Raw genomic sequence first — 25,316 nt, 5'->3', positions numbered from 1 at the left:
GGGAGAAATTCAAGCTTTTTGAAAAAACCTACATCTTATGAAAGATACGATCATGTGTTTAAAATAAAGTACCAGAATGAATTAAATAACGAACATAGGGAAATTTTTCTTTATCAATCGTATAATAACAGACTGGAACAAGTTACCTGCAACTGCCTTTGCAGACCCTCCTATGAATGTAAATAATTTTGAAAACATATTGAAAAATATCTTGTAATATATTATACAAATACAAATGGCTTTTAAGGAACCCGCAGGTTCATTGCCGCCCTCACAAAAGCCCGCCATCTGTCCCTATCCTGTGCAAGATTAATCCAGTTTCTATCATCATATTCCGCCTCCCTCAAACCCATTTTTAATATTATCCCCCCATCTACGTCTCGGCCTCCCCAAAAGTCTTTTTCCCTCAGGTCTCCCAACTGACAGTGGTCGTGCCAGAGAATCAGTCTGGATTCGTAACAAGCTGTTTTTTACGGTGATGGGTTGTTAGCCCTTCACCCAACCCCCAAGCTGGAGGACCATCCCTTATCGGCTGTCCACGACTGCTTAGCCAATATATTGGCAGCTACCCTCCATATCTGGAGGCAGTCTCCTCTATCCGCAACCTGAGAACGCACCATGCCGTGGTGATAGGGACCCACAATACATAGCCTGTAATATATTACTGTTATAATAATAATAATAATAATAATAATAATAAAATAATAATAATAATAATAATAATAATAACAAAATTTTAGACTGTTCTATGTTGATAAAGCGTCGTAAAATAACCTACTTATCATCATTAGACTGTCCTTCCAAAAGAAGGTTTAAAGAAATGTAGAGTATGTGTAATGTAATTAAGTTAACATGTAATTAAATTGACATATAATTAATTAAATTGACATGCAATTAATTAAAATAATTATGTAATAATTATGTATGACATAATTACTTAAGTTGACAGTGGTTGGGTTAATAAAAATAGGTTTACTTGTAATTTTAGTGTACTTTTATTTAAGCTTTGTGTTTTATAGTTCTTACTTTTGTGTTTATTTTATTTATGTTAACTAGTTATTTTATTGCTGTAGTTATTGTAATGCTATTGTTTATTATATAATTTATAACTGCCACAGTGAGTATACTCGTACCTACAATGGCAGTGAGAATAAATTCATTATTATTATTATTATTATTATTATTATTATTTACTACTAGTAGGACTGTAGGAGCGACGGTATTCCTTTGGTTATATTTTTCCGTGACACAAAGTTACCATTTAAGACGAACGCGAGGCAGATATTGTAAATTTCTATTTGTCTATTGAGACTGGATCCTAGAATTTATAACCTTTTAGTGAATTGATTTTGTCAGCAGAACACATCTAGTTTCAACCCTTTTGACTATTATGCAGCTTGGAAATATCGAAGGACTCTTAACTAATTGAAATACGGGAAACGAAAACAGTGTTTTACCACAGTAGCTAAACGGATGTTTGAAATATTCATGAACAGTTCCTTTTATTTTCTAGACGTTTGAGATAAGGAACGTACCGACATAACACTAGCTCTGAAGAGTGCAATATACTGTTGAACCTTGCACGTATTGACTTATAACCTTTCTGCATTTCTCTATTGGCACGTGTGGTTTCGAGTCAGTCAAAAGCAGGAAGGAAAGAGCGACGATAGGTGTGACCTCGTATCCTTGCAGGGTTGCTCTGGATTGAACACGAGAGCGAGTTGAAAGGTCAAGGCCATCTTCAGATGCAAGTAAAAATTCCCGCAACTCTTTGAGGTGGCCAGACACGAAATAGAAATGGAGCTCCTTAGCCGCTCGTTGCATACGTATAGGCTAAGATAAGATGCATAATATTATCTGGCAGTGTGTGAATTCGGGAATGATGCACGTAAAATATCACTATTTTACATTTATTAATTCACCTTTTCAAGAAACAGAAAGATTGGAAATTTTCTTAGTCTGCTCGGAGATTTTTTAACATTGAGTAACGTTATTTTTCGAGGGTCACTAGAACGAAACGGTATGATTTTCGCGTAACACTGACGCAGTTCCGTCTTTGGATGCTAATAAACTTAATATCTACCTGCGTTGAATGGCGTCTCTGTGACCCGTATGCAATCACATAACATAGACACTGAATACAAATCCCCTCCCCTACCAAGTCAATGACGCGGGGGTGGAAGGAAGGGATGAGTGACGTATACCGCCTTATGACGTACGCCACAATTGGCACCCATTTCTGCAAGCCTGATCTGTCATATTTATAGGAGCAAGAATAAACTTTATTAAACACGAATGTGTATAACTTTATCACCTTTTTATTTGTTCTGGAAATCTGGATCGGAGCCTCTCAAAGTGACGGCGATTGTGGAGTATTCGTGGAGTCATAGCAATGGTGGGGGGAAACTGGAAGAGCTTTGTATATCATAAATTCTTTTCGTGATCTTAACGGGGATCGAACCGTGGTCGTCAATGCGGAAGGAAGAGAGGCTAACTACTCGGAACACATTCTAGGGATGTAGATCAAAGAATAAAGATTGGTCTCGCCAAAAAAAAGTGTATTTTATTTCCAAAATAAAATTATGCATTGTTCAAACAATAACCCCGAAACATGTATCGTAACACTTTTTCCAATTTTATAGGCTTTTAACCGCTTGCTATCGAGAAAAAAACCTTGGCGCAACAGCCCTTTAAGGGCAACACCCAGCTGCTGGCATCACGTCCACATGCCGAAGCAGAGGTGGACGATCACCCAACTAGAACCAATTTCATTTTAATTTCATGTATTCCTTTGCTTGTTTATTATTTTGAAACATTTTAGCTGTAAAATCTAGAAAATGTACCTATTAACACATTGATGACATTGAATTTTTACCACCAAACTTTCCATAAAGAATATCCCATACCAAAACGCCAAAAAATGCCAAACCGTAATATTGAAAATGCTATAAAATGCTTAATTTGATTTTTAAAGTCCTAAGATTTTAATTTTTAAGCTGATGAAATCTACTATCTCTAAATATCAGTGTTGTTTCAAGTTTAAAAATTATTTTCGTTGAGTTTAAACAAAAAAGTACATGTCCTTATTTTTTAATTACCCTCTAGAATAACAGGATTGAATGCACCATCTTCCGACATGTAAACAGTTGCTAAGCTGACACTCCTACATCTGAAATGCATTTGTGACATATGTACAAAGCAATAACAATGCAGGAAGAGAAATGAATTGCGTACGTTGGAAACAAGTGAGCGACGTCTCTTGGAAACGGGCGGGCTGCGCGCGCGGTGCAGTTGCAGCGTGTGATGGATGGGCGGGCGGAGGGGGGATTACTCACCTCTCGCGGCCCATAGTCAATTCCACCTGCCAATCACACGAAACAAGGGAGGCTGCTACAGGCAACTACGTTCCTACATTAGCGCATTTCGGTTCTGTTTTCGCACTTCTCTTTTTCTGTTTATTTGTATTTGCGCTTTTTTCAAAAACGCAGTCGAAAGAACACTGGTGTAGAATTTTCCTACCGCTGACAACTCCGTTTCTATTCTAGAAAGCAGAACTATTATTATTATTATTATTATTATTATTATTATTATTATTAATATTTAGTCAACTGTCCGAAGACAGCTTTGAACCTCATAAGTAACAATAATAATTATTGTCAATAAGTTTATTACGCACAATATACTTAACTTTACTTCAATCGGTAATTATGTATGGAATTATAGGATGGGGTAGCTCATTTAAATCCAATTTTAATCTACTTTATTTATTACAGAAGAAAATAATTAAAATATGTCTTCATAAACCTATTGATTTTCCATCTCAAAAATTGTTTTTAGACTTTATTGTTCTTAACATAAGACAAATTTATTATATTGTATTAATAAAATTCATACATAAAAATCGAAATAATTTTGAAATTGTATTCTCATAGTTATGAAACAAAAGGTATGAATTCTTTAAGATTATTTGAACCAAAATGCAACACTGCTACAGTATTTAATCATAGTAGTAATTTAGGCCAAAGAATATATAACAAATTTATATTTAAATATCCTAATCTTGTCAATTCTAAATTCAAATTTACATATTCTTATTGTGTAGTAGACATAAGACAAATTATATTACATAGGTCTACTTTTTAATTTCAATTCAGGAATCTGCCCCTAAGCACGAGTTCTACTGTTTCAAGGGCGAGCTAAAGTTTATTCTGTTTATTTATATTTTATGTTACAATTATTAGCAAATAAATAAATGAAATAAATAAACACCAATAAGGCATCACTCATGAGTAGACATCGGATTTTTAGGCACTAAAAATTGCAGTTTTAGGCGCCTAAAATAAGCTCAAAATTTTTAAAATTAGGCTCTATTTTAATGAAAATAGGCATTTTAGGCACATCAAGGTATCATACTTATTTCTTTCACTGAAATTTTTAGTTATACACTAAAATACGCACAAAAAAGTATGTTTAAACATTAAAAAAGAATACTATATTATATTTATAAAGAGAGCTGCACAAATTTAATATATTGAAACTAATGAAATAATGATTATTGATATCAAGATTACTCATTTTAAGTTATTGAAATTCAGTTCCATGCTCAGACTTTATTATAATTATCTGCACAGTACACCACCAGAATTTTTTCTAAATTCTCCACAGTTAACCTTTGCCTTTTGTCACTGAGAATCATTTTGAAAGCAGAAAAACTTCTTTCAACCGAAACTGATGTGAGAGGCGCATATTTTAAATTAGGTACAATAGAAACATCAATACTTACTGGAACATTTACACTTTCCCCCGATATCACTCTTGAAACTTTTTCCAACAATGAAAATCCAACATTCTTATTTAATACGTTGTCCCACTTATTTTTAACTTTTTTCCCAGTTTCGTCCAAAGCAGAATGTATGTTCACTTGAGCTTCCTTTACTATTGCTATTTGGCTACAAAGAGATTGTTTTTCACGTTCTAACTGTTCAGTGCTTGCAGGTATGAAAGAAAAGTTTGATGTTATGTAGGCAATATCGTTTTTCACTCGTGAGTCATTCAGATAATCTTTCACTGCTTTCACACACGCTGCACTATCAGTTTCAGGTAATTTATCAATAACTGTGATCACTTCTTTAAAATACTTAGAATAATACACCACTGACTGAATCCAGGTTCCCCATCGTGTAACAACCGGCTGAGGTGGGAGTGGGATATCTGGAAAGTTCTCTCTGAATATTGAAATCCTGGATGGGGCTTTACAAAAACATTTTTTTGTGTTAGAAATAAACGAATTGACAAGAGGAAATTCATTCCGGATTGTTTCAGAAACCCTGTGAAGGCCATGTGCTAGACAGGTTGCATGCGTGAGGTTAGGATAAAATGTTTTAAGAAGTGGAGCTGCAGCAACCATGTATGAGGCAGCATCAGTACAAAACAACAGAACTTTAGAATCGTCTATATTACCTGAGTATAAAGACTGTAGGCCTTTATTTACAAAATAAGCAATGGCTTGGCTATTCACTTTCGAAAGTTCCTTAACGCATACGAGGTGTGGAATCGAAGGTCCATCAGGGCTAAGTTTTCCTACTACCATATTTGCTATATACCTATTCATAGGATCTGAGGTTTCATCCACAGAGACCCATATGTAAGAATCACCTATATCCTCCCGAATGGAAGCTAAAGTTTCATTGTATATTCTGTCTAAGTAATTTTTTCTTAGGGTCGACTCAGATGGGATATTTTGTTTGCAGTATTTTTGTAAAAACTGTCTTAAAACCGGATTTTCAATTGCATTCCAGGGAATGTTAGCAGCAACAAACGCTCTGGTTAAATCAGCATAGAAATTGCTGCTGAGATTGGATGAAGTAGGCTGTGTTAGTAAAGTTTGTTGCAGTTGATTTTTCTGCTGAGCTTTAGCCTTATGAGCCGCTCCTTGCACATGCTGCTTTAGGTGGCACTTCTTTTCTTGCGAAATCTAAAAATGTAAAGTAAACTGAATTAAAATAAAATCCTAATTGTTGTATTGCCGTATTTCTATCACAAAGTTAGTGGGTTCGAACAATCAAAATTTTAATGACCTGCAAATACTTTAACTATCGGAATTTAAAAGGTTAAAGTGTAGTGGTCTTAAAAAGAATTATACCTCAGGATAGCTCAGTCAATGTATAAATATTATAGGCCTACTCATTAAAATTAATAGAATTTATATATTTCAACTATTGTTACATACCTGTTTGCTACAAATCTTGCAGAATATTATTTTTCCATCATAAGTGAATTCTGAATATTCTGTTAGCCATTGCCGGATCAATGTAGATTTTGCACTTATATTTTTCGGCATTATCGCGTTAAACTTCACAGGAAAACGTCCTACCGCTCAAAACTTCTCAACACAAATAAGGTGAGGGAAAGAGCAACTGTTAACGAGCATTCAAATGAACCGTTGTTATTGAGATTCAATTGGACAAAAATACAAAGTTCCACTAATTGTTGCATTTCCTGGTAGTGTTAACACTAGGAGGGCCATTCTTTTAAATATTTTGTAACGGTTTACCCTACTAATTCGCAGTTTTACGACTTTTCATAAATATTTCAAAAACACTCTTTCTCCAAAAATTGTGATTCTATGACACTCTGAAGGGCAGTACAGCTAATCGGTTTCAGACCGAAAACAGTCATTTTTATAGTATAGTATATCTCTGAATCGGTAGCAGCACATGCTGTGATTGTTGCCTGCTTCAAAACTAAGGTTGGTTCTTTGTCGGCATTTATGCCTCCAAACATGTTAAATTCGGTGAAATCTATTGCGAGTGTCGTGAGATTCAAAACATTTTGTTTCCTTTATCAATGGTTTCATGGCCGGTGTGAAGCAAACTTTCCACTTTTTAAATGCCCTAAATTTCGCAGTGAATGCATGTATAAATTATAAAAAGTAAGAGTAAAATGCGAAACTTTACAGTGAGTTAGGCATTTTTAGGCGAATATTAACAAATTAGGCTCTAATAACCGTTTTAGGGCATTTTAGGGCACTATAAAACTCTTTGAATACCTTTCAATTTCCATGAAACACAAATATTAATAATTATTTTTACTTTTCTCTTAAAGAAACAAAATAGGCATTTGCCCTAGAATCCGATGTCTGCTCATGAGACAACTAGGCCATGAGACTATGGGGTAGGGTGGCCAGTTCCTTCCCCCCCCAATGCATACATCGCCGATTCCACACATTCCACTAATCAGGCTTCAGATGCATACAAACAATTGTTCTTCCTCTGATACATATCGTCAAGTGAGATGTACTGCCTGATAATATATATACATATCAGCCGAAACCTCAATCAGAGACTTATTATTATTATTATTATTATTATTATTATTATTATTATTATTATTATTATTTTCATTAATGTTATTACTATTATGTTTCTCATTATTATTGCTATACTATTACTGTATTGTTGCCATACTTATCATTTTATCATTTTTTAACATAAACGTAATTGAAGATGTGGATTCCAAAACCAACTAAGTCAATTTTTGGTGATTTTTAGCTAAGCTGCTTAGTGTGTGCTTCTGTAAATGTTACACAGTTCCAATAACAGAATATACAGTAAGTCAAATCCAACTAAGGCGCATCGATTTTAAATGTCAAAATTGATGGTGTTTTCCAAATCCAACTAAGTCAACTGTTGTTTTAATCCTGACTCAACTAAGTCGGTGCACATGCGCACTGGCTATCGACACAGCTGACTTAGCAGTGTTTGGGGCGTTTTATTTCAGTCCTTCTATTGCAGTTCGCTACTAATATTCCTGATGTAACATTAAAAAATACCATTAGCTTTGAAAAAAGAAATGACGTTCTTAATCTGATGAAATACATACCCGAGGAAAATAGCAAAGCCAAACAATTTTATGAACAAGCACTGAAGGGGATAATGAGAGTAATGCTCGTATGTATGACGAAGAAAAGCCATAAAACATTTTAACATTTTATCTTGAAACTAACATGTACATATTAAGTTCAATTAGTGCAGTACAGTAATAAAGAAGTTAGATTTCAATTTCAATGAAAATAGAACATTGCAATATTCAGTTCAACAATTTTCAATTTTTTGTAAATGTAAAGTGTAAAATCTACGTTACAACTAATAGTATGTAATAAGTTGAAGTATTTATCATAATACCTACAGTGTATATATATATTTTTTTCAGTTAACACACCATTTTCAATTCAATTCTTTATTTCTGTAAATGGAAAATGTAATATTTTATGTTAAAACTAACACGTAAAACATTACAGTATTTAGTAATAAATATGTGCAACATTTTCTTGAGTTAACACAGCATACTTGAATTAACCAGTGTAGGGAAATATTCGTAAATTTTGTCCAAATCAAACTAAGTCATGATTTAGTGCAATTTTGAAAAAAAAAAAAAAACACCCGCCTATAAATTGTAAGATATAAACGTAAATGCCACAAATATTTCGTAATATCATATCTATGTTACGACGGATGTGGTACAACATAAATTACTCAGATCGTCAGCTCCAAAATAACTATTTCAATTTTATTCCTCTTCTGAAAGAAGTAGTTTTTTTACTTAGTTGGTTTTGGAATCCACCGCTTCAATTTGTTAGTTACATAATATTTATGCTGAAGAGTGTCAGGGTGTTTAAATGATCTCATAAATATATAAAAACAAATACAAAGATGAGAGTATAAAAAATTATTGTAAGACTAATAATGACATATGCAGCAGAAACTAGAGCGGATACAGCAAAAACAAGGCAATTACTTGAAACAACGGAAATGAATATGCTGAGAAGAATAACAGGAAAGAAGGGACAGAGTGAGAAGTAAGGAGATAAGAGAAGGATGTAATATACAAAAAATAGAAGAATGGATTATAAGAAGGAGAGAGGAATAGAAATCACATGTAACAAGAATGAGAGTACAAGAGGGTATACCTGAGAAAAGACAAAGCATTGGGAGACCAAAAAAAAGATGGCGAGATGCTACGTATGGTTATTAACAAGCTTCAAGCTTATACCAACGAATAATAATAATAATAATAATAATAATAATAATAATAATAATAATAATAATAATAATAATGCCATCGGTGTGCAGGTAATACTTTCTGAAGTGAAACATACAACAAAATACGTAAAGAATTACAATGCAAGAGTCACACATTTGAACTTTACTACTCCTCTATGAGAAATGAAATGAAGAAGGAAAACCTTCGGCAAAGTCACACGGCTTGAAAATGGATCACGCGAAGGGGCGTGGTCGTACACCATCCATATCCGAGACAGCGAGGGTTATAAGGGCTGGGGATGAGGCAGCTTCACCCCTACCTCAGTAATAACACAACAGAGATAAGTTGATGCGGACGAACATGTAGCACTCTGCAACCCCCCCCCCCCCCCCACATTGTATTAACTTCTTACTCTAGGTACAGGAAGGGACCCCCAGTTCGATCGACATGGAAATACGAGGGAAGGGAGTCTTGTGACTATATTTTGGTACAAGGGAAAGGTGTGATGAATGGGCTAGATGTCGCAGTGTAGTAGATAGTCTGTTTGCAAATATTCAGTATGCAAACATGTTTCATGTTTGGCCTGCAGCTCACAACACTCCACTTATTGCTCCCCAACTGAGGCAGTAGAGGAAAAATCGCTGTACACAACAGACAGTATACCATGAACTACTTTTTTCGCTGACAGGGTTGCCCGAAAGGTGTATGTCGCATACATTTCGGAGTGGAATTTTGCACCAACACACTACACTTCTTGGAATATGGAGATGTAAAAAAGAGAGAAATGAGAGGATGAAAGCTTATAATCAGAGACCGGAAGTATAGGCATTATGAATCATTAAAATAGGCAGGCAAAAAGGCATCATAAATAGCTAAAATAGGCAGGCAAAAAGGCATTATAAATAGCTAAAATACACAATAAAAGGCAATTACAAAAACCTTGCACTACACCCACAACTTTGCACTTTCCACAAAGGGATGTCGGCAGCAAGAAAAGTTTTACATAAGTCGAATACAAATTGAGATTTTCGACTCGATGTTGCAATTACTGTTGCAAGCAAATAAATCTTCTTCCCAGTAGCCTTGGAAAGTGCATATTTGTGTTTGCTTCTACTGATATGTTGCGATATGAAATATTTCTTACATATTTTTCATGTAAGTACTTTACCCCGTCAGTAACTTACAAAATACGTCGGATCCAAAAGTATTAACGTAATTTTGCGATTTACTGCGTAAAGGAACATTGAATTTCGGCATCTTGCTGCTAGCTACAACAACATCGCAATGAAAACTGAAAGAAAAATAACCGTTAAAAATAACGTTAAACTCATTGTTGCCTTGTCAAATAAACACAGGGATAATTAAAACGCTTACTGTTATACATTTTTGCACGGCAGCACGCATTGTTGCAAAAAGAATATGAACTGACTGAAAGACAATAATATTCATTCGCTGAAGTCACTTTCATTGTAGCGGTTATAGGAATAAATTAAAATATACCTGTAGGCAATTTTTAATAATAAATTTATAAATAATAGCTAAATAATCAAATAAAGACAAAAAAGCATTTATTTTGTAAATTAGGCATTTTTATTTAAAAAGGCAGAAAAAGGCAACATAAAACTGTGGCGTTTCAATCAAAAAGGTATAATTCGTACAGATTTACTTTCAAAATGAAGATAGATTTAACACATTTAAAAAGGCATTCCGCCAAAGTTCCGATCTCTGCTTGTAATCAATCATTATTTTAATTATAGGCCGCTAATCCTGTATTTGTCTTCACGATTCACTATAACCACGAGCAGCACGTGATAAAACGAATTCAGTTAAGGTCGAATTTGATATATATTTGATGTCAACATTTACATCCATGTAACATGGACCTCACAATTTCGTATCCGGGTGCCACAATTACATTCATTACAGATATGCCTTTTGTAGACGCTCTTATAATTTAACTTTCGACCCCGTTTAAATTGATCAGTATTCCCACCTTCAAAACCTAACAACTTAATTTAGATCATTCAAAATTTACACTTTTACAATTCCATTCTTGATTTTCCAAGCACATTCGACAGCTAATTTTCTTACATATTGAATGACAAATATTTTCGATGAAGTGATGCTTTTAGTAACAACAATGTAACATATTGTGGTCTCTCAAAGAACAGTTACGACATTGTTATATGTCTGTTACTTGTGTACATTCCATTATCAAATCTCACTAATTTTCTACATATTATACTTCCCTATCCTAGCTAGCCTCCTCCACCATACTCCTCACCTATTTTCATTATCTCCATCATCTTACTTAACTTCCTATTACACTCCTCTAATTCTTTCAAAATTGACACTTTTACAACTCCGTTCTTGATTTTCAGTTCACTTTTATCGAAAACACACACTGTTTCTAATAATACGCGTACTTGTTACTAAAAAACATGCTGCACCATTGTCCAATGTGTTCGTTATTACGTCTGTTTCTTATGTACAGTAGTAGCAAAAAAAAAAACCGGACCGATCCTTGTAGCTGATTTCAGAGCCTTGTTCACTCCAGAGCACGATAGACTGGTAACTAAGACTTTCGTGGTTCGAATTCTGCGTGGGAAGGAAACTTTTCTTTTTTGTTCCTTATTCAAATTTATTCCCAATACTTTTCGATTGCAGCGATATTTTACTACTTCATTAACTTATTATTCCCAGATCATGAATTTTACCTGCATATTTTCTAATGGCTTTCGAAACGGGCTACGTCAGCAGTCGAAACTACAACAATTTCAAGAGATTACTCGCTATCTTGTGAATGCGGGCTGGCATGCGCAGTGGCTCATTTCGGGGACTTTGATTATTCCGTCGGTCCGGTTTTTTTGCCACTACTGTACATTCCATTATCAGATCTCACTAATTTTCTACATATTATACTTCCCTATCCTAGCTAGCCTCCTCCACCATCCTCCTCATCTGTTTTCATTATCTCTATCGTCTTACTTAACTTACTATTACACTCCTCTCATTCATTCAAAATTGACACTTTTACAACTCCGTTCTTGATTTTCAATTCGCTTACATCGAACAAACACTTTCTAATAATACTTGTTACTAAAACATGCTGCATCATAGTCCAATATGTTCGTTATTATGTCTGTTTCTTGTGTACAATCCATTTTCAGATCTTACTAATTTTCTAAATATTGTACTTCGCTATCCTAGCTAGTCTCCTCCACCATACTCTTTGCCTATTTTTCATTACCTTTGTCGTCTTACTTAACTTCCTATGACACTCCTTTATTTTTTTATTTTACTTACTATGTCCTTAGCCGTCCCTGGACCTGAAAAAATCAACTTCACCCATTTCTGTTATAAACTCATTCTTTTTCTTCACTTCACTTCTCACCATTTCAGCTTTTGCACTCACAGAAACAATTTCACTTCTCCTCTCGCCACTGATCTTCCTTCCCACTAACTGCTTAAATCACTTCCCAAATCACTTGAATTTTTACTCGTGTCACTAAACTTCATTGCGTTTGTGGTACTTAAGCCGCTCTTATCTGGTTTCTTCACATATGTTTTCTTCTTCTGTATTCTTGATCTCAGCATTTCCAGATTCTGTCTCGCTTCCTCCGGCGGGATCTGCAACTCAAGCAATTCTCCGTCGTCTATACGTACCTGGTCAACGATCTTGTTATGACAGTTACTTTCCACTACAGTTAAGGTCGAATTATAAATTCCTTTATTTAACACTAGAAAAACTGTTTGAGTCAAAATGACTCAGTTTTTCAACTAGATAGAAAAGTAGGCCTACTTCACTGAAAAGCGAACTCGTTTATACTTTGGGACTTTGTTTGTTGTTTCATTCTGTATACAGTACAACATATTAGTTTCAAGCGTAATCCTTTATTACACTAGGTAAAATTTTAAGATATGCCTATAAGGACAGCAGTGAGTCATTTTGACTCTCATTTAAATTTAAATGTAGCGATTCTATAATACTGGCAATACTGATGCTCACTGTCAGATGAATAACAACATGGAAACAAAGAAAAAAGAAAGAAAGAAGCAAACATAGGAATCAGAGAAGAGAACATAGAAAGAAACAAAGAAAAGAAGCAGAAAAGGGAATGTAGAAACAAAGAAACGACAGAAACAAAAAAAGAAAACGGAGAAAATAACAAAGAAACAAAGGAATAAAGAAAGTAACAAAGAGAAAATGAACAAGTGAAGAAATAAAACAGACATACGAACATAGAGAGAAACAAAGAAACATAGTAGTATTAATAGTATTTATTTATTTTACCTGGTAGAGATAAGGCCGTCAGGCCTTCTCTGCCCCTCTACCAGGGGATTACAACTCTAATATGAACAATAAAATTACAATTAATATTAAATTTACAATTACAATTACAATAAAAATTAAAGTACGACAAGATTACCTGATTAATGAAAGCTAGACATTTTATCATAGAAGTTAAGAACAAAGAATATTTTTGTATTTACTGAATTACAAATTAAACCTACAATAACAAAATTATATAGTGATGAAATTACCGGATATTGAAATATTTTGTGCTAGATTAAGAGAACTATTTACAAGAAACCATGTCTGAACGAGTCTCAATTACTGACCAAGTGCCTAGTAAGTTTGCGTTTGAATTCAATTTTATTTCGACAGCCCCTGATGCTAGCAGGTAACGAATTCCAGAGTCTTGGCAGGGCTATTGTGAAAGAGGATGAGTATGAGGAGTTGCGATGGGATGGTATTGTTAGTATTGTTTCATGGCGAGAGCGTGTGTTCAGATTGTGGTGGGAAGAAAGGTAAGTGAAGCCAGACGACAGGTACGAAGGAATAGAAGAGTTCAAGATTTCGAAGAGAAGGAGAAGTGAATGTAAATTTCTTTTCTTATCTAGTTTAAGCCAACCTATTGTTTCCAGGGATGGGGTAATAATATGATCATATTTACGAACATTACTTACAAAACGTACGCACAAATTATGAGCACGTTGAAGTTTCGTTTTGTTATCGTTAGAAAGGTCAGTAAGTAAAATGTCAGCATAGTCAAAATAGAGAAAAACAAGCGTCTGCACAAGGGACTTTTTTAAGCAAGAGGGAAGATGAACATTTATCCTTTTTAGCACATGGATAATAGAACATAGGAAGATAGAAACATTCAAACAACAAAAGAAACAAAGTATCAGAGAACAAAATAAGCAAGATTTTTTCATGTCTAATAAGTCCATTATAATTCCATGTTAATTTTATGACAAAAAGTTATACTAAAGTTCTATGTCTCTTGAAGTTAAAACCACATCCACTGTCATAGGTCGTCTTCTCCACAAACACCTCTCCATAAGGAAGTTTCTGTCCCTACTGGCGAGCTTAATATATTATCTGACATACTGTACATAATAAAATAGATATATCAGATATTTTTGCAATACTTCATTTCATTAGGGCTAAAAATGCGTGTTTAAATGGAGTTTGTAATGAAAAGTAAATATATATATATATATATATATATATATATATATATATATATATATATATATATATATATTACGTTTTGTCCATATGCATATTTTTTACACGAACTATGAAATTAATAAAATAAAAAATTGTCAAAATTTGTTTTCCAACTTCTGTTTTAAACATGTTTTCAGTTACATCGTATTCCTGCAAGTTAAATCTGTATTTATTACACGCGAGTCGTGGATGTGACATGGATTATTTGCTTTTGGTTGTACAACTTGCAAATAAAGGTTTGTTCATACCGAGAACGAACTATATTCAGAATATATACATGTTAAACACGACATAAAAATTAACTGCACAACTTTCGTATTGGCTTCTGTTGTGAAGTTTAAATTCAGGATCCATGGAACGGACCAAAAGGATAAAGAAATATAAAATAGACTAAGAAAGAAAAGGATAACAAAAAAAAAGAAATGAAGAGGAATTGGATAAAAAAACAGAAGGAGAGTATGAGGGAGAAAATGATAAAGGAATAAAGAAATCGGTTTAGGAAGAAAGAGATCAAGAAATTAAAAAAGAAGCTGAGGAATAGGAAGATAAATAAATAAAGAAGAAACGGAAAATAATGAAGACTGAAAGAAAGGGAGTAAGAAAGAGGGGGATAAAGAAGTAAAAGAAAGGAAGAAGCGAAGAATGAGATAAATTAATGAAAAATAAATTAAGCAAAAAAGAAGAAAAGAAAGAAAGAAGGAAAGAAGAAAGGAAGAGAAACAGACAGACAAGAAGAAGGAAGATTTAAACGGAACAACTCTCAAATTCTACTAGTTATGTCTTAAATTTTGTTACGTTAGAATTGAGTGAAAATGTCGTGTACAAAAAACACGTAAAGAGTAAATCTCGGGAAAAATGTGTGAAAGAATACTCAAAAGGTACAAAAGTCCTAAATAGGCAACTGGGACTTTAAAGCTCCTTCGAAATAAAAAAAACTCTAAAACCGACAAAATGAAATTCATGATGGGTTGGGTACTACAGAAATGTTCTTAAAAGTAAGCTTTCAAAAATATATTTATAATTGTGAGAATAAATTATTGTACACCGAATATTAAATTTACGAACGGTATTAATACTACGTAAATTAGTACGTCATTACTAGCCGAGTTATGCACAGCTTTCCCCATAAAACAATTACTTTATTCAGCACAAAAGAAAGTGCATAAAATTGTTGAATTGTATAACGATTAGAATATGACACAAATATTATTTTATTGAGACATTATCGCGAAAATTTGAATTTTATTCAAGACCCCCCCCCCCAAAAAAAACAATTTCTAAAAAATCATACGCGAAATTTTACCTGAATTATCAACAATAATCTCAATAGATGTTTTAATTTATCTAGAGAAAATCAAAACTCGATGGGATTTAATTGATTATTATACGATTAGAAGAAAGTATACAAAGATTAGAAGAAATAAAGTACTCTAATACAATAAAATATTAATTGATTTACTAAAATTCTATTTCACTAATGTTAGCTTCACCAAAATGTTTGAATGGAGCCGCCATTTTTAGTTGACTATCTATGTAGGAAACAATTGACGATCGCAAAGCATGTTTCATAATACCGTAAAGAATTTGCAGTTTGAAATGTTGGCAAACAAAGTAATAAATGCTAGGGAAGTGATAAAAACAAACAAATGATAGGGAAGTAATAAAAACAAACAAATGCTAGGGAAGTGATAAAATTGTAGCGATAAACAGTCAGGTTGGTTGAAACACGCCTTTTCGTACCATTTTATTGATCAAATGTAGTATGATGTAGTAAAAGTGTAATACTAGTCACCATAAAAACACGGCTCCCAGCATAGGAAACAGTGCAGATAATATCGCTCATTTGCGATAAGAGAGGCACAACTCAAAATTTTTCATTTTTGAGATTCCTACAAAAATGAACTCCAAAAGTAGTATATTTTTATCGTCAATAACGACAAATACATGATTACATTATTTTTCCCCCAGATGGCAGATGTGTCTTTATTAAATTGTTTTAATCTAACAAAATCATTACAACAACAAAGACTTAATTTTAGTTGTTACGAAGCATTCAAACTGAAACGTTGAAATCTTTTCATGAAGAGTGACAGAATTTGTGTTGCGTCTTTTCATTGGATAATTTTTTTTCAGCGGCAAGGAATTATTCTGCGTTGTGTCATTATTTTAGATAAGTAACATATACTTATTTAACTTCCCTTATCATCAATACGCTTACATTTAATATTGTGATGGTATTTATGATTAAAACTATTATAATTTAATAATTATTTAATGTTATGTCTGTCTATTTGTAAAGTATAATAACGTCTTACCTTTATTTTTTAATAGGGTTCGTAATTTTTTTTACACGGAAATAGTCAATTACGTTCCTATCTAATTCTAAAGCTGTCAAAACAAACATTTTTAGAAAATGATGTCTGGCAGCCGGTTACTCAAATACAACTCGAAGGTTTGTTCAGTAATATACCGCAAATTTTATCAAGGTGATAAATTGTCCATAAATTCTTGATAACTGGACACACTCAGGACGAAGATGATAGTGCCCTTTCAAAGATCGAGAGCGAAGTAAAACATGTGTCCAAAAGTGGTCCAATTTACACTCCACATCATTTTGTCTCTATTGTTAAAGCTGCAAAAAAAAAAAAAAAAAAAAAAAAAAAAACAGACGGACCTACAAAACCCAGGAAATATCCCGTAAGGACATTTTCAATATCAAGAATCTGGGAATAAATTACAAGGACGCAAATTACTTCAGGAACACAAGGGAAATCAACGAAGTAAAGGTTTTGACAGTGCATCAAAGTCATCCATTGTCATTTTTCTACAAAACATTGTATTTCGACGAAGAATTTCAAGAAGTACAACTAAAAAAATGTTCTTCAAGAAGTAAAACCAAAACCGAGACTCCAGAATTGCCACAAGTTTATAATGAAAAAATAGGAAAAAGGCAGATTTACTAGATCTGATTAAACCGAATCATATTCCAAGCTTCTATAAAGAATTCCTTGAATCTCTGAAAGTGTAGAGAGGTGTTATGAACTGTATTAAAAGTGTTGTGCTGTAGTTTATGTTTACTGGGCAATTTATTTCTAAAATAATTTTGTGTAAAGAATTTAAGAGTTTGTATAATGATTTCTCAATCTAGATTGCCGCTATTATATTATTTTTTCTAACATAATTCATAGTCTTGTATTTAAAAATAGTCTTTAAATTATACTGTTAATATACAATATAATTTTCATAAAAAGTTATTACATTCGTTTGTCAATACAACAAAATCTTTGTTAAAATTTAAATTTATTAATGAATGTCACAGAGCATCCTTATAATATTATTGTGTAATGACATGCCAATAAATTATTCCATTTCATTACTTTATCGAAAAATACTTTTCTACAAACACAATAATTGTGCAGTTATTGTACAATTGCAATAATTGTACAATGATTGTACGTCAGGTAAATATTCTCACTGTCATAACTAAAAATAGATATATATTTATTTAAAAAAAGAACGACACAACTTAAAATAATTGTTGAAATTATTGAAATTAATTAATAATAATGGTACTATGCGCTACAACACTAGAAATATAATGCATGTGCAAAATTGTATTCCGTTTGGAAAAAGCATGTGCCTACAATTTGATTTTTAAGAATATGAAAATTTTAAAATGCTTCTCCTGTAAAATTAACACTTTTTAAGTTGTGTCACTCTTATCGCAAATGAGCGATATGGCATTGGCTCCTGTTTTATTTTGAAGTTTATGTAAGTAATACAATAATACGGGATGATTATAAAAGAAATAGACTAGTTCATGAAGTTACAGGATTAGAATTGTTCAAGGTATCCAAATTTACCTTACATGGTTATAAAATACAGCCTTGATTTTCAAAACTTACAAATAATGTTCGATATGTACAACCTGCTATATGCGGCATATATCAAGATGGTAGTCGATCTCTTACCAAACGCATAGTAACATGTCTTCATCAACATTTTCATCAACTGCTTTTATGAGATTTTTCGTGTAATCTATATTTGTAAGAAAAGGAGGAATGATAACTCGGACTTTCACATACTCCCACAGAAAAAAGTCACGGCATATTATGTCGGAGCTTCTTGGTGGCCAAAGTGTGAATGATTAGTTTCCAAATTGTTGCACGATCAGTGTAGCTTTATGAAAGAGAGGATCTAGAGTTTTAGTCTTCGTGCAGTTGAGGAATCAATCAATTAATGACCATATCGAGATCAGAAGCTCTGTAACAATATTTTCTTGGAAAAAAGAATATACCGTCATTAGGGGTTACTTTGATATTGGGGGCTACTTTGATAACCACTTCGATCGATTACTAAAATCGAATTCGCGCGAAAGATATCAGAATGTGGCCAACTTTGGATCTCGTGTTGGCAGCTCTGTTAAACTAGTTATGGGATAGCGACGGTGCTATATAAATACTACATGTTGTAGAGGAGAAATTAAATATTTCGTGCTTTATAAAGTGAATGAGGATTTCTGATACCTGCAAAACTTTGAAGCTACACAGGGAAGCATACTTATAAATGAATATTTAATTCTATCTTCAAATAAAGTAGTTCTTTGGCATGTAAAGTGTTGCTTGTCGTTCACTTGAATGTTGCAGTATGCACACCAGTTACGTTGAAGAGTCACGGGGTGACTTTGATAGAGAGGATGGAGCTAAATTGATAATCTAGTCAAACATTTAAAATTACATTTATATTGTTTTAGACGTTATCGCTGTCCGTCCAGAGCTACTATGGTGCGAGATTATAAAAAGGAACCAGGTTCCCTCCAGTACAACAATTTTGAGATTCTTCAGAGGAGCCTGGAGACATATTTTGATGGAGTGGAAAGAGAAAATCCTCGATTTTCAATTGTATCGAAGGCTAAATATTCCAAGCTTGTTGAAGAAAGCATTAATCCACATGGATAAGAGAAAGTTACAGACAAATACTAATAAACAATCATTTCCCTGAGATACAGAACAGTCTGAAATAAAACACATTTTGATAAAACAGTTCCTTTTCTACGGGCATTTGTCCATGCAATAAGAAATAAGTCCTCAAAAAAATTCCGGAGCCTGTAGAAGTTGTTGAACAACAGGTTGAGAGTTGCCTCATGGCATTTCTTCAAGAACAGTGATTTGGGAATTCTAGTACAGCTGGCTGTATGATGAGAAAAAAGAGACGACTCAATGTTGAATCAGGGAAGAGTATAATTACTGCGTCTACTTCAAACAACAAAGGCAGCAATGATGACGAAGAGCCTCAGGTGATTTGTGTAAAAGGGCAGATCAAAGTTTCAGGTCCCAAAATTCCAGAAGATGCTAGCATATGAAATAGAATCAGAAAACCCAAAAACACGAAATTTCATCCTTGCTAAATTTCTTTATAGTAAAAAGATAAGAAAATCTTCACATGTCTTTAAAATTGTGGACATGGCATCAAATGGGATAGTGATTCATGGTCTCAAAAGAGCTGATGAGAGTGAAACAAAATTTAAGCCAATTGATAGGACATTTCTACTATTTCAATGCAAGACATCATCAAGATTTTACCTTCTTCAGTCGCAGAACTAACTGACAAGTCCATGATTTATACCTTCCCTATTGTTCTATTGTTAGTTTGTAGTCTAGATTAAGTATTTATGAGATTGGTAATGTTTTGATAGAACAAATTTGATTTCAACAATTTATATAATTTTCTATGTATATTATAATGTACAATGAGCCTTTGTACTTTTCTTGCAAATGAAATACTAATGTGTTATTTGAATGTCCTTTAAATATAATTTCATTTGCTTAATTTGCCCTGATTTACCTCTATAATAGCAAATCTCACAACTTTAGTTTGACTCTATTATGTCATCTTCGGGTTACTACGGAAATCTGGCTTTAAATAATGGTATATCAAAGTAGCCCCCATCACAGTTTAGCTTTGATAGTATGGTCTTTATTTTTTTTAATGGGTACAAATCAACACATTAATTTTCTTAGAAATAGGATAGCAAGGTAAAGACAACCTGATATCTACATATTTTTTATATGTTAAAATACTAAAAAATTAAACTGTAACCATAAAAAATGTAAGTTAAATCTATCAGAGTAGCCCCACTTGACGGTACCTTTTTGTACGTAGGACATAGCATAAAATACATTAACCCCCCGAGGAATCGGTATATGTCGATGCAAACTTTCATTGTTACTGAACAAGAATCTACAAATAGAATTTCTACATTTTCAATCATCGTGATTTATAAAAGGTTGGTTTTCATCTTTTGTAATCACGGAGCATTTTGTTTCATAGTTTGTATGAAACAAAAATGAACTCGTTCAGCTTTATTGAAATTAAGTGCATACTTGTATAATTCATATTCTTGCTGTAGGCTCATAAGAAATTGATTATCCAAGTATGTAAGCTTGAACCACGATATTAATAAGGAAGTAAACGGAATACTCTCCAGTAACTACTAACATATTCGAAATATATTGAAATATGCAACAAATTTAAAAACGCCTTTCAGGCTTTGTTTGAGTAAACGAAACTTCAAACATGACCTTTATTCGCAGTACAGATATGGCAAGTGTTTTCAGTATACACGCGCTCTTTATTTTTATTTCTAAACACAAAACGCCACAAATAATAACCAGTGTTTTAAAATGACTTCATTCCCTGAGGTTATTTTCCTTTTTGCCTTATTGAACAAGTCTATATTGTTGAATAAAATACCATCAAGGAAATATACTACAACCGATCTGCAAGTTGAAATATCTGGAACGTATTGCGTAGATCACAATACTAGGCCTAATTCCATTCTCCACAGAGGCTAAGAGGATATAGATAAAACTCCTGGCAAAAAAATTCAAAACTGATTTTCTTCCGTAGGAGGGTTTCCGTGTCCTTTTATTTTTGCCAAACTATATGTGAATTTTTGGTGTTGATTTGGATTCATTCATTCATTCATTCATTCATTCATTCATTCATTCATTCATTCATTCATTCAGTGTTCTCCCCAAGGGCAGGTCTTTCACTGCAAACCCAGCTTCTCCAGTCTTTCCTATTTTCTATCTTCCTCTTTGTTCCCTTATATTATCCATATATATTAATGCCGTCTATCATCTGATATCTTCTTCTGCCATGAACTTTTCTCCCGTTCACCATTCCTTCCAGTGCATCCTTCAATAGGCAGTTTCTTCTCAGCCAGTGACCCAACCAATTCCTTTTCTTCTTCCTGATCAGTTTCAGGATCATTCCTTCTTCACCCACTCTTTTCATCACAGCTTCATTTCTTATTCTGTCTGTCCACTTCACACGTTCCATTCTTCTCCATGTCCACATTTCAAATACTTCTAGTCGCTTCTCTTCATTTCATCGTAATGTCCATGTTTCTGCCCCATACAATGCCACACTGCATACAAAGCACTTCACTAGTCTCTTCCTTAGTTTTTTTTTTTTTTCCAGAGGTCCGCAGAAGATGCTCCTTTTTCTATTAAAAGGTTCCTTGGCCATTGCTATCCTCTTTTTGACTTCTTGGCAGCAGCTGATTTGAATTATAGAGGAATATATCAGAAAAAATAGTTTATAAACACTTACAATAAAATTAATTTAATCACAATTCTGAATCTTGATCGTCTCAGTCATGTCACTATAATTCTAATACCACACGCCATATTGGCGTGAATATGGTCTTGACTAGCTATTGCATAATGGGTAATATTATCACACATCATTCTAACTACTCTTTTTGTAACACAATGTTTATGTTTTTCCACCATATGCTAATAATATTAATTTGTTTTATTAATCCAGAATAAACTTTTTTTAGTTGGTTATTTAACGACGCTGATTAACTACGAGGTTATTTAGCGTCGATGAGATTGGTGATAGCGAGATGGTATTTGGCGAGATGAGGCGAGAATTCGCCATAGATTACCTGGCGTTCACTTTACGGTTGGAGAAAGCCTCGGTTAAAAACCAACCAGGCAATCAGCCCAAGCGGGGATCCAATCCGCGCCCGAGCGCAACTTCAGACCGGCAGGCAAGCGTTTTAACCGACTGACAATCAAACGTTCTGATGGGGGCAGATAAAAAAGTTAAATTTTCTTCTTCCACCATGTTAACAATGTCAAAAGAAGTGTTTATACAAATTTTTGCCACTCGACCGCAATTACGAGACCGTCCAGAAAGTGATTTTCCCTGGGGCCCTTTACAGAAAAAAGTACAATTGCAGGGAAAGATTTATTGAAACAGATACCGCACTTGTTGCTATATTTGTCAACATATCCCCCACTGGAATTGAGAAATTTGTCATAACATGGGATCAATTTTTGTGTCGTAGAAGTCAGCCGCCTGAGATCGGCATTAATGTTTGACAGCGTCTGCACCTCTCTGTCGATCCTATGTAATGAGAAATGTCTCAGTTCCTGTGGAAAATATGTTGAAAAATAGTTCAACATTGCTGTGTCTGTTCCAATAAATTTTTCCAATGAAATTGTGTCTTCTTTTTCTGTTTACGTCTTCTGGCGTAACTTATTTTCATAACCCTCGTAATTGCAGTAGAGTGGCCAAAATTTGTATAAGCACTTCTTTTGACATTATTAACATGGTGAAAGAAAGAAATTTAACTTTTTTATCTGCCCCCATCAGAATGTTTGCTTGTGAGCCACGCCGGTGGTTTAAACAAACTTCCGTCACACATAAACACGTATCATAATAAAATATGTTTATGTTTTTCGAAGTATTTCTTTTGACTTCAACAATTTGTTTCTCATATAAGTAACAGCGAGTTAATTATTTTTGCTCAGTCGTTCGGACTAGTCTTCAGTAACAAACTCATCATAGTAGGCGACCATTCTGGTCGTACCTATCTGCTCTGATGATGGTATCTATGTGTAGTTCCGAAACGTTGGAAATGTCAAATCCACATTATAAATACTCAGAAGTCTAATTCAGATTTTGAGAAGATTTCGTTGCTGACTAGAATCTTCAATCCTGAAGGTTGGAAAAAGATACAGGTCGAAACAAATTTATGGATGGAGGCATTCACCATCATCATCATCATCATCATCATCATCATCCAGTTTCAAGTATTAGACCCTTGTGGATCTGTTACGGTATCAAGCCAGCGTCTTTTAGGCCTTCCCAAATATCGGCGTCCTCTTGGAACATACGACAGAATTTGTTTTGGTCATCTAGCAGGGTTCACCCTCTTCACATGTTCTTTCCACTCAAGCCTATACTGGTTGATATGGTTCCAGGATCTTTGGTCCACTTCAGTTATGTCCATTTTTCATCAAGTCCAAGGAAAAAATGTCCATAATCACATATATTACGATGTATCGAAGTACATATGTATTTCAGTACATCGTAATATATGATATGCGAAAAATAATCACTTTGTGATTTAAGACGGCACTTATTCAGTCGGATCCCGGCCACTTAGTCACTCATAACGAGTGCACCTCTGCACATGTGTGGACATTGTGCCACTATCATACACCTATGACGCAGTGCATGGGGGTAGGCCACTAGAGGGAACCCAAGAGGTGGAACTTAAACTGAGAGGATTCGATCCGACATCGGGATGGGAATCCGGTGTGGCTTAGTGGATAGAGCATCAGCACGAAGAGCTGAAAACCCGGGTTCAAATCCCGGTGCCGGAGAGAATTTTTCTCTGTTCCACTCTTCCATCGTCCATAATCACGTTATGTCCACAAGCGTTTTGTCCATTGAACATAACGTCCATAGACACAAACAATATGTCCACAATCAATTTAGTTGATATACAATATATACAATGATATTTTCTGTCAATTAATTACAATGTCCATAATACATCTTACACCACTAGATGTGGTGGTGTAGAGGAATCAGAATTAGATTTATCATAATACATAGAAAGGACCTTCGTAAGAGGGATACCTGCCAGAGGTAGAAGATGAGAGGTGCCGCCTCGCTTTTCTCCGCATGTCTGCAATGTTTATAACCTAGTCTTGAATGGGACTCAAAGAACAATTAATACAATAGAATGATGGCACTCCAAATTTCAGAAATGTATAGTAACTCACCACGCTAATATATGGAAGTTCATCGAAAACTTGCAGAAGGACCAAAATGACAATCAGTTATTAATAAATCAATTAATGGCAGATCATATGGCAATACGTCATCCCATTAAGAAGTCCTATGTTTTAAAATCAAGAAATGGTGTGGAATTAGCATGTATATAGAGAAAACGGTGACGTTTACAGATATCTTACAGGCATTAGTTATCGGTTGAAACTGTATGCAGAAGAACTTCCTTGTGATGAAAACGATAATGAAGAGAATTAATGGTATTTTTATAATTGAATAAACATATTTTACAATTACAGTCATTACGTATTATTAAAATTCTAAAATAATACACATCTGGTTGACTGTATTATTCCCATTATATTAAAAGCAGACTAATGGTTTTTTAATTAGTTATTACTTCGGATTTGTGGATCTTTTAAATTATGGACAAACTATCTATGAATACAACTACAAATGGACTTATAATGTAGTGTACTTTAAATAGGCCTAACTGGACCTATAAATTAATGGACTTTAATGTAAAGGACAGAAAAAACTGGACATTTGAACTGTGGACATAAAAAATGGACATTTTGTCTGTGGACATAAAGAAGTGGACATATCATCCGTGTATATTGCACAGTGAGATTAATTTTCAGCTCCTCCAGAATGTCTT

At 33.9% G+C, this 25,316-nt stretch overlaps 1 protein-coding gene and 1 non-coding gene across 2 annotated transcripts in view; both read left to right on the top strand.

The window, feature by feature from the left end:
- Positions 1-25,316, top strand: part of LOC138699819 (protein Wnt-5b-like) — a 2,020,855-nt gene that overhangs the window by 525,191 nt on the left and 1,470,348 nt on the right. The window lies entirely within an intron of this gene.
- Positions 24,175-24,246, top strand: TRNAF-GAA (transfer RNA phenylalanine (anticodon GAA)). Its single transcript has one exon. It is a non-coding gene; the product is annotated as a tRNA-Phe (tRNA).

The sequence above is a fragment of the Periplaneta americana genome, chromosome 5 (genome assembly GCF_040183065.1).
Source record: "Periplaneta americana isolate PAMFEO1 chromosome 5, P.americana_PAMFEO1_priV1, whole genome shotgun sequence".
NCBI classification, from domain to species: domain Eukaryota; kingdom Metazoa; phylum Arthropoda; class Insecta; order Blattodea; family Blattidae; genus Periplaneta; species Periplaneta americana.
This window is presented reverse-complemented; position numbering and strand designations above follow the sequence as displayed.